The sequence below is a fragment of the Bos mutus genome, chromosome 10 (assembly GCF_027580195.1).
Source record: "Bos mutus isolate GX-2022 chromosome 10, NWIPB_WYAK_1.1, whole genome shotgun sequence".
Lineage (NCBI taxonomy): Eukaryota > Metazoa > Chordata > Mammalia > Artiodactyla > Bovidae > Bos > Bos mutus.
The window spans coordinates 34,482,902-34,491,244 of record NC_091626.1 but is presented as its reverse complement, the minus strand read 5'-3'; the positions used below and the strand labels follow the sequence as shown (position 1 = coordinate 34,491,244).

The following is an 8,343-nucleotide window of genomic DNA, read 5'->3' as shown; positions in this document are numbered from 1 at the left end:
GAAATGAAAGAGGAGACTTAACAATCAATATCAGAAAGATTAAAAAATCATGTAAGTATAACAGTTTTATGCCAACAAATTGGACAACCCAAAAGAAATGGATAAATTTCTAGAACAATACAATCTTCTAAGACTTAACCAGGAAGAACGAGAAAATCTGAACAGACTGATTACTAGTAATGAAATTGAATTTGTAAAAACAAACAAAAGACCAACTTCCAGCAAAGTCTACAACCAGATGGCTTAACAGGAGAATTCTACCAAACATATAAAGAAGAGTGAATAACTATCCTCCTCAAACTATCACCAAATATTGAAGAGAGGGGAACACTATCAAGTTCATTCTGTGAGGCTACAATTACCCTGATTCCCATACCAGGCAAAGATTTCATCAAAAAAGAAAATTACAAGCCACTATCTCTGATGAAAAGAGATGCAAAAATCCAAAGCAAAGTACTAGCAAACTGAATCCAACAATACATTAAAAAGAAGTAAAGTAATTAACCTCCAATTAAAATAAATAAATTTATATTAAAAACAAAAGAATACAACATGGTGTATTATATGACCAAGATGGAATTTTTCCATTAATGCAAGAATGTTTCAATATCCACAAATCAATGTGATGTACCACATTAGAGAAAGTAAGGAGAAAAACCACAAGATCATTTCAATAGATGCAGAGAAGCTTTTGACAAAATTCAACGTCCATTTATGAGAAAAACTCTCATCAAGCTTGGTATACAGGGAACATATCTTAAAATAATAATGGCCATTTATGGCAAACCCGTAGTTAACATCATACTCAATGGTGAAAGCTGAGAGCTTTCCTCTAAAATCAGGATCAAACAAGAATGTTCTTTTCTGCTTAACATAGTACCAGAAGTCCTAGCCACAGTAATCAGACAAGGGGAAAAAAGGACATCCAAATTGGAAGGGAAGTAGTAAACCTATCGCTATTTGTAGATGACATGATACTAAATATAAAAAAACCCTAAAGTCTCCACCAAAAATGATTAGAACTAGCAAATTATTCAGTAAAGTTGCAGAATATAACATACAGAAATCTGTTTCTTTTCTATATATTAATAGTGAACTCTCAAAAAGAGAATTAAAGAAAATAATCCCATTTACAATTGTATCAAATAGAATAAAATACCTAGGGATAAATTTAACCAAGTGGGGAAAAACTTTTACTTTGAAAACTGTAAGGCATTCATGAAGGGAACTGAATATAATATAAATAAATGGAAAAATAGTTCATGTTCATGGAATTGGAAGAACTAATATTTTTAAAATGTCCATACTACTCAAAGGAATCCACAAATTTTATGTAATTCCTGTAAAAATACCCATGACATTTTTCACAGAATCAGAAGAAATAACCCTAAAATTTATATGGAATCACAAAAGACCCTGAATAGCCAAAGCAATCTAGAGAAAGAAGAACAGAGTTTGCGATATCATAGTCCTTCACTTCAGGCTATCTTAAAAGGCTACAGTCATCAAAATTGTACGTTACTGACACAAAAACCGGCACATAGATCAATAAAACAGAATTTTAAAAAAACAGAAATAAACTGATGCACTTACTATCGATTAATCTATCCTATGATAAAGGAGGCAAGTATAAACAATAGGGAAAAGACAGTCTCGTTAATAAGTGTCACTGGGAAACAGCTTCCCAGATAGCTCAGTGGGTAAGGAATTTGCCTGCAATGCAGGAGATGCAGGTTTGATCCCAGGCGGGAAGATCCCCTGGAGGAGGCACAGCAACCCATTCCAGCATTCTTGCCTGGAGAATCCCATGGACAGAAAAGACTGGCGGGCCACAGACTATAGTATCGCAAAGAGTCAGACACAACTGAAGCGACTGAGCATGTATGCAGCATGCACACACAGAAAACTGGAGAGCTACATGTAAAACAATGAAATTAAATGTTTTCTCACACCACATCCAAAAATAAACTCAAAATGGATTAAAGAGTTAAGATCGGAAAAAAGTAAGATTGGAAACTACAAAATTCCTAGAAGAAAACTTAGGCAGAACAGATAAATTATAGTAATATTTTTGGATCTGTCTCCTAAGGCAAAGGAAACAAAAGCAATATTAAACAAATGTGACCTAATAAAACATAAGGCTTTTTCACAGCAAAGGAAACCATTGACAAAACAGTGTAAAGACAGCCTAATGAACGGGAAAATATTTGCAAATGAAATGACTGGTTAATGTCCACACTATATAAAAGCTCATACAACTTAATATCATAAAATAAACAACCTGATTAAAAAAGTAGGTAGAGGACTCAAATAGTCATTTATCTAAGAAAGATGTACAGATAGCCAGGAGACACATTAAAAGATGCTCAGCATTTTAATTAATAGAGAAACGCAAATCAAAACCACAATGAGATATCACCTCACACCCATCAGAATGGCTATCATCAAAAAGACCACAAATAACAAGTGTTGGTGAGTATGTGGAGAAAATGGAACCCTTGTAGATTGTTGTGGGAATGTGAATTAGTGCAGGCACTAGGGAAAACAGTATGGAGTTTCCTCAGAAAACTAAATATAGAACTACCATGTGGTTCAGTTACTAAATCATCTCCGACTCTTTGCAATCCCATGGACTACGGCACTCCAGGCTTCCCTGTCCTTCATTCTCTCCTGGAGTTTGCTCAAATTCATGTCCATTGAGTTGGAGATGCCAACCAACCATCTCATCCCCTGTCACCCCCTTCTCCTCCCACCCTCAATCTTTCCCAGCATCAGAGTCTTTTTCAATGAGTTGGCTCTCTGCATCAGATGGCTAAAGTATTGGAGCTTCAGCTTCAGCATCAATCATTCCAATGAATATTCAGGGTTGATTTCCTTTAGGATTGATTGCTTTGATCTCTTTGCTGTTCAAGGGACTCTCAAGAGTCTTCTCCAGTACAATTCAAAAGCATCAATTCTTTGGCACTCAGCCTTCTTTATGGTCCAGCTCTCACATCCATACATGACTACTGGAAAAACCCTAGCTTTGACTATACTGACCTTTGTTGGCACAATGATGTCTTTGCTTTTAAAAAGCAAATATGCTGTCTAGGTTTGTCATAGCTTTTCTTCCAAGGAGCAAGCATCTTTTACTTTCATGGGTGCAGTCACCATCCACAAATCACCATCACTAGTGATTTTGAAGCCCAAGAAAATAAAGCCTGTCACTGTTTTCACTTGATCCAGCAATCCACTCCTGGGTATATGTCTGAAGCAAACAAAAACACTAATTCAAAAAAATACACCTGCCACAATATTTATAGCAGTATTATTTACAATAGCCAAGATATGGATGCAACCTTAGTGTCCATCAACAGATGGATGGATAAAAAGAAGTGGTATATACACACAAACACCCACACAATGGAATACTACTCAGCCATAAAAATAATAAAATTTTGCCATTTACAACAAAATAAAAGGTCCTAGAGTGTATTAAGCTTAGTGAAATGTCAGACAAGAAAGACAAATATTTTATGTTATCATTTATATGTGGAATATAAAAAATAAAATGAATAAATGAATATAACAAAGTAGAAAGAGGCTCACGAATATAGAGATCAAACTACTGGTTACCAGCAGAGAGTGGGAAGAAGTATGAAGCTAGACAGAGGTATGAGATTAAGAGGTGCAAACTACCACATATAAAATTAATAAGCTACAAAAACGTATTGTTCAGCGCAGGGAATGTATGTTTTATAAAAACTTTGAATGTTATCTATTAAAGTGCTACTACTAATTCAGAAATAATAATAAATCTTTAGTTTTCCATTTATCCTGGAATCCCCTCCAAAAAGGCCTGGTAGAAAATGCCTCCCAATGAATAATTCCGATGCTTCTCAGGAAAGGTCTCAAAACATGAGGCATTTCTTCTCTGTAAAGGATGCTTTGTTCTATTCCAGTGCATATGTATTCATTATCTCTGTATGGGAGGCTTCAAAAGAAGAGTCCCTTTTTCCTGCCAAACACATGCTAGAGAAACCTGAGATATATATACTCATACACACCACAAATGAAATGAGGGCTCTGATGTCAGAGGACAAAGAGTAAAGCATGACTATAGCATTCTCCCCTTGGGTATTTTCCAGGCCAAGTTCTTTTGAGCTAAGTGATATCCACAATCACACAACCACAACCATAGACTTCCCAGCACAAAGCCTTCTCCCAAAAAAGGGTACTAATTAGACAGAGAATCTGACTCAATACCTGTGGCCAGAAGCCTGAGTAACAGCCCTTCTCCCAAGTTTGGCAGTATATGCAAACACACCCATGAGCCAGATGGCTATTGGTCTGATTCACAGGAATGTAGTATGGTGACCAATGACGTGTCCAATTTTTAAGTCCCACCCCCACAGTTCACCTTGAGAGGAGATAAACACAGCTAGGCAATTTGGCAGAGAGCTGGAATTTCAAAGCTGTTTGTTTAAAAGTACATTATTGAGAGTTTGCAGTTTGGACTACTAGAAGAGTTTCTTCACTAGCTTTATTTATTATGCAGTTAACATTATTATTAACAAATGCTTGATAATTTAAGGGTTTAGTTTTCATACTAAGCATGTTTAAAGGTGTGTTACTCTTTGTGTAATTCGTGATTTTTTTCTGTCTCCTTCACTACACCTTGAGGTCCCCAAGAGACAGAGTGTCTTTTGCTTTTCTCTTTATCCTCCAGAACTAAATAAATGTTTCTTGAATAAATAAATGAAGAGAGATACACATGGCTATGAAATTCCCTTTATAGAACATTTCACACACAGTGAAACTCAGGTAGGGGATGATAGTCAAAGTAGGTCCTTTGAACAAAACACACAATTCCTATTCACTAGATGTTTACAATCCAAGAGAATCAATATTTCAAATGAAAAACTAACAGACAAATGAAACTACCAAGTAAAAGACCTGCTAAATAAACGCGGATGCTAAAGTAGAACACATTGACAAATGGATGTGCTGCTAGGGAAGGTGTTTTCAGGGCAAGGTAAACAGACCTAATTCCTAATCTCTGTCAGCATCGCCATGGAGAACAACTGGTGCTGGTGTGGTCAGAGGAAATCTTTAAACAGGTAAATAAAATCTTGCCAAGATTAAATGAGTAGAGGAGGTAAGTGTTTTATATAGTAGTTTTTGAATACATTGCAAAAGATCATATGAATTGATGGAAAGATTAGGATTGACTGTGTTTTTATCCAGACCCTAGACAGGCTTCAGGGGAAAAAAAAAAAAAAGGAGGTTTTAGGAGCAATCCATGAAAAGTTGTGGGTGCTTCCATGGAAGCAATAAACGAATGATTGTTCAACTTTATATTGAATGTCAGTAGTAAGTAAATATACAATTTGGGGGTCTTAATTTCAAACCCAGGGCTCAGTCCACTGCTCGTAAAGGTAGCCTCTGGTATTGTACACTTGGGCTAGAGTGAGGCTAGAGTTTAACATATTTTAAAAAAATGATATATCGATAAGAATTCTTTTTGTCTCACGTGACAGAAACCCAAATAGTTTAGGTAAGAGTTGGGGTGAGGAGGGGCGGAGAATCAGCCAGGGCTAATTCTGTATGTTTAAAGAGACACTGTTGGATTCAAAGAACTCGCTCCAGTGCCTGGTTCTGGGAACTGAAGATTATTGTTTCTACTTACACTCTTTTAGAGAGTTTATTTTGAAAGTCAATGTTGGGCAATTCTTTTGTTGTTCTTGTCTGTATCTATCTTTCTTCTGAAACATTGGATGCTTCAGCTTTAATGTGTGTTGCCAGCATTTCTGAAAGTAAAAACTACATCAGATAATATTTCAGAACAGCCATCTTATTACACTAATTTGTGATAGACTGGGATTTCTGCTGATGTTATAAGCCCAAATGAAAAAGGGATGTTCTACTAGCAGTGATTAATATTATTCATAAAATATGAGTAGTTTCAGTAACTTCAACATAAATTAATGGTATTTAATTTGTGTTTTAAATATGAAATCTCTCTTCATTCTCTTCCACCTGATACCAGCAGAGGTTGAATGTGTCTGTATTTTCTTTTACAGTACATCAAGTGATTACCAACTTCAGGACTTTTTAGATAATGGGTGATCTCAACAATTTCTTAACAGATTTATACAGACTATATGAATAATAAAACTGAATTTTGAGGAAATAATGTGGGGGGAAAAAGCCTTCGAGGTTGAAATGGATATGTCAAGAATTCCTTGACTTAGTTTCAAGTTTCCAATACAATGTCCACTCTAAAGCCACCCTTTCCCTACAGCTCTCCCCAGCCCCAACTCTGCCACATGCACCAGACCAAGAACTCAACATATCTTTAAAACTAAGCTGCACTTTATCTGCTTCCGGATTCTGGGATTATTTTCTATTGTATAAGACAAATAGAACTGAAATGATTGCTGACATCTTTTTGCCACCTGAAACTTAATGACATTTTACCATCCTCATCCTTGTCTCATTGTTGCTTTCTAACTGGGAACTTTATTCTCCTATTTGAGTACCATTCCACTCCTCTATACTTTGCCTGGAAAATCCCATAGATGGAGGAGCCTGGTGGGCTGCAGTCCATGGGGTCACTGGGAGTTGGACACGACTGAGCGACTTCACTTTCACTTTTCACTTTCATGCATTGGAGAAGGAAATGGCAACCCACTCCAGTGTTCTTGCCTGGAGAATCCCAGGGACGGGGGGAGCCTGGTGGCTGCTGTCTATGGGGTCACACAGAGTCAGACACGACTGAAGTGACTTAGCAGCAGCAGCAGCCACTCCTCTATTTCCCTGTGCCTCATTAGTACTTGTCTTTACACATTAATTTGAGGATGGAAACTTCCACAAAACAACAGGACAAGAAATGAGCATTTGGGTGGACAGGTGGCAAAGAGTTCTGTTTTGTATTATCGGAGATACAGTTCAAAAAGGCTTTTAGTGCAGGCAAAACCAAAAATAGCTGTAAATCTCCAATGGTTCACAATATCAGAGAGTCAAACGGCAGGAATAGGGATGATTAATGATTTCACTGAATCCAGCAAAGTCATAATAGAGAAATATCTGCAAGCTCTGGAAATAGAGTTAGATGCTTTGTATATCACTGCCTTCCACTTGTAAAGGCTCCGTACTAAAGCTCAGTTGGTAAACATTGAGTCTAGACTATTTTCCTCTCTTTCCATGAGGAGTAAACTTAAAAATAAGAATAGATCTCAACAATAGCTGTGGTGTTGCTCAACATGTAAAACTATTTCAGAATAAAAGAAATATTACATAATATTTATACCTCAAAAAATAGAAATCTTTCTAAATGAATAATTGCCAGAGTTAGAAAAGTGTTTAGAAAAAAGTAATGTCCACAGTTACATATGTAACGATGTGGCATCTATAAAAAAGGAAGAGAAAGCTATAAAAAGAGAATAAGTTGCAAACAAAAGATTTCAGTTGAGCTTCAGTTAAAAGTGGGCTTCCCTGGTGGCTCAGACGGTAAAGCGTCTGTCTGTAATACAGGAGACCCAGGTTTGATCCCTGGGTTGGGAAGGTCCACTGGAGAAGGAAATGGCAGCCCACTCCAGTATTCTTGCCTGGAAAATCCCATGGACGGCGGAGCCTGGTAGGCTACCGTCGGTGGGGTCTCAGAGTCAGACACGACTGAGCGATTTCACTTCACTTCAGTTAAAAGTGAAGATGCAGTTGAGTGAGATCAGAGAAGTTACACAATAGTTAAAAATATAAAGCAGATTAAAATTAATATTGGAAACAAAGCAAACTGTCAATATGAAATCCATAATTAGTTTCTACTAAACAATTTAGTGAATCAGCTATATGTATACCTATATCCCATTCCTTTTGGACCTCTCTCCCTGCCAGTCCCACCCCTCTAGGTCACCACAGAACACCGAGCTGAGCCCCCAGTTGCTGGGGTCCTGCCCCGGCTGATCCAGGGTATTCTAAGGAGAGACAGCCTCGGCGACCAATTCAAATGTTAATTAGAGATATAAAGAGTAATAGAATGAGGATAGCTCAGTAGGAAAATTCAGTGGAGAAAAGAAGCTGAGTAGTTTGGTTTACGCGGAAAATCAATATAACCTGTGACACCTGCTCTGACCACGGAGGCCGCAGGTGCCCTCTCGAATAGCAGAAGGTGCCCCACCTTAGACACCTTCTCAAGTGGGTCTTAGAAGCCCAGGCAAATAAATGGTCGCAGAGGATATCCGCGCTCCAGATGGAGACTTCAGCCAGAATGTGAAAAGAATGACATGGGGAGACCAAGCGTTGGTGAGCAAGGCCCGTAGCTTTATTTTCAACAGGGGCTTATATACCCTAAGTTACACATAG

General features: G+C 37.5%; 1 non-coding gene across 1 annotated transcript; it reads left to right on the top strand.

Annotated features, from left to right (window-relative positions):
- Positions 1 to 7,473: 7,473 nt before the first annotated feature.
- Positions 7,474 to 7,545, top strand: TRNAY-GUA (transfer RNA tyrosine (anticodon GUA)). The gene has a single exon. It is a non-coding gene; the product is annotated as a tRNA-Tyr (tRNA).
- The last annotated feature ends 798 nt before the right edge of the window (positions 7,546 to 8,343 follow it).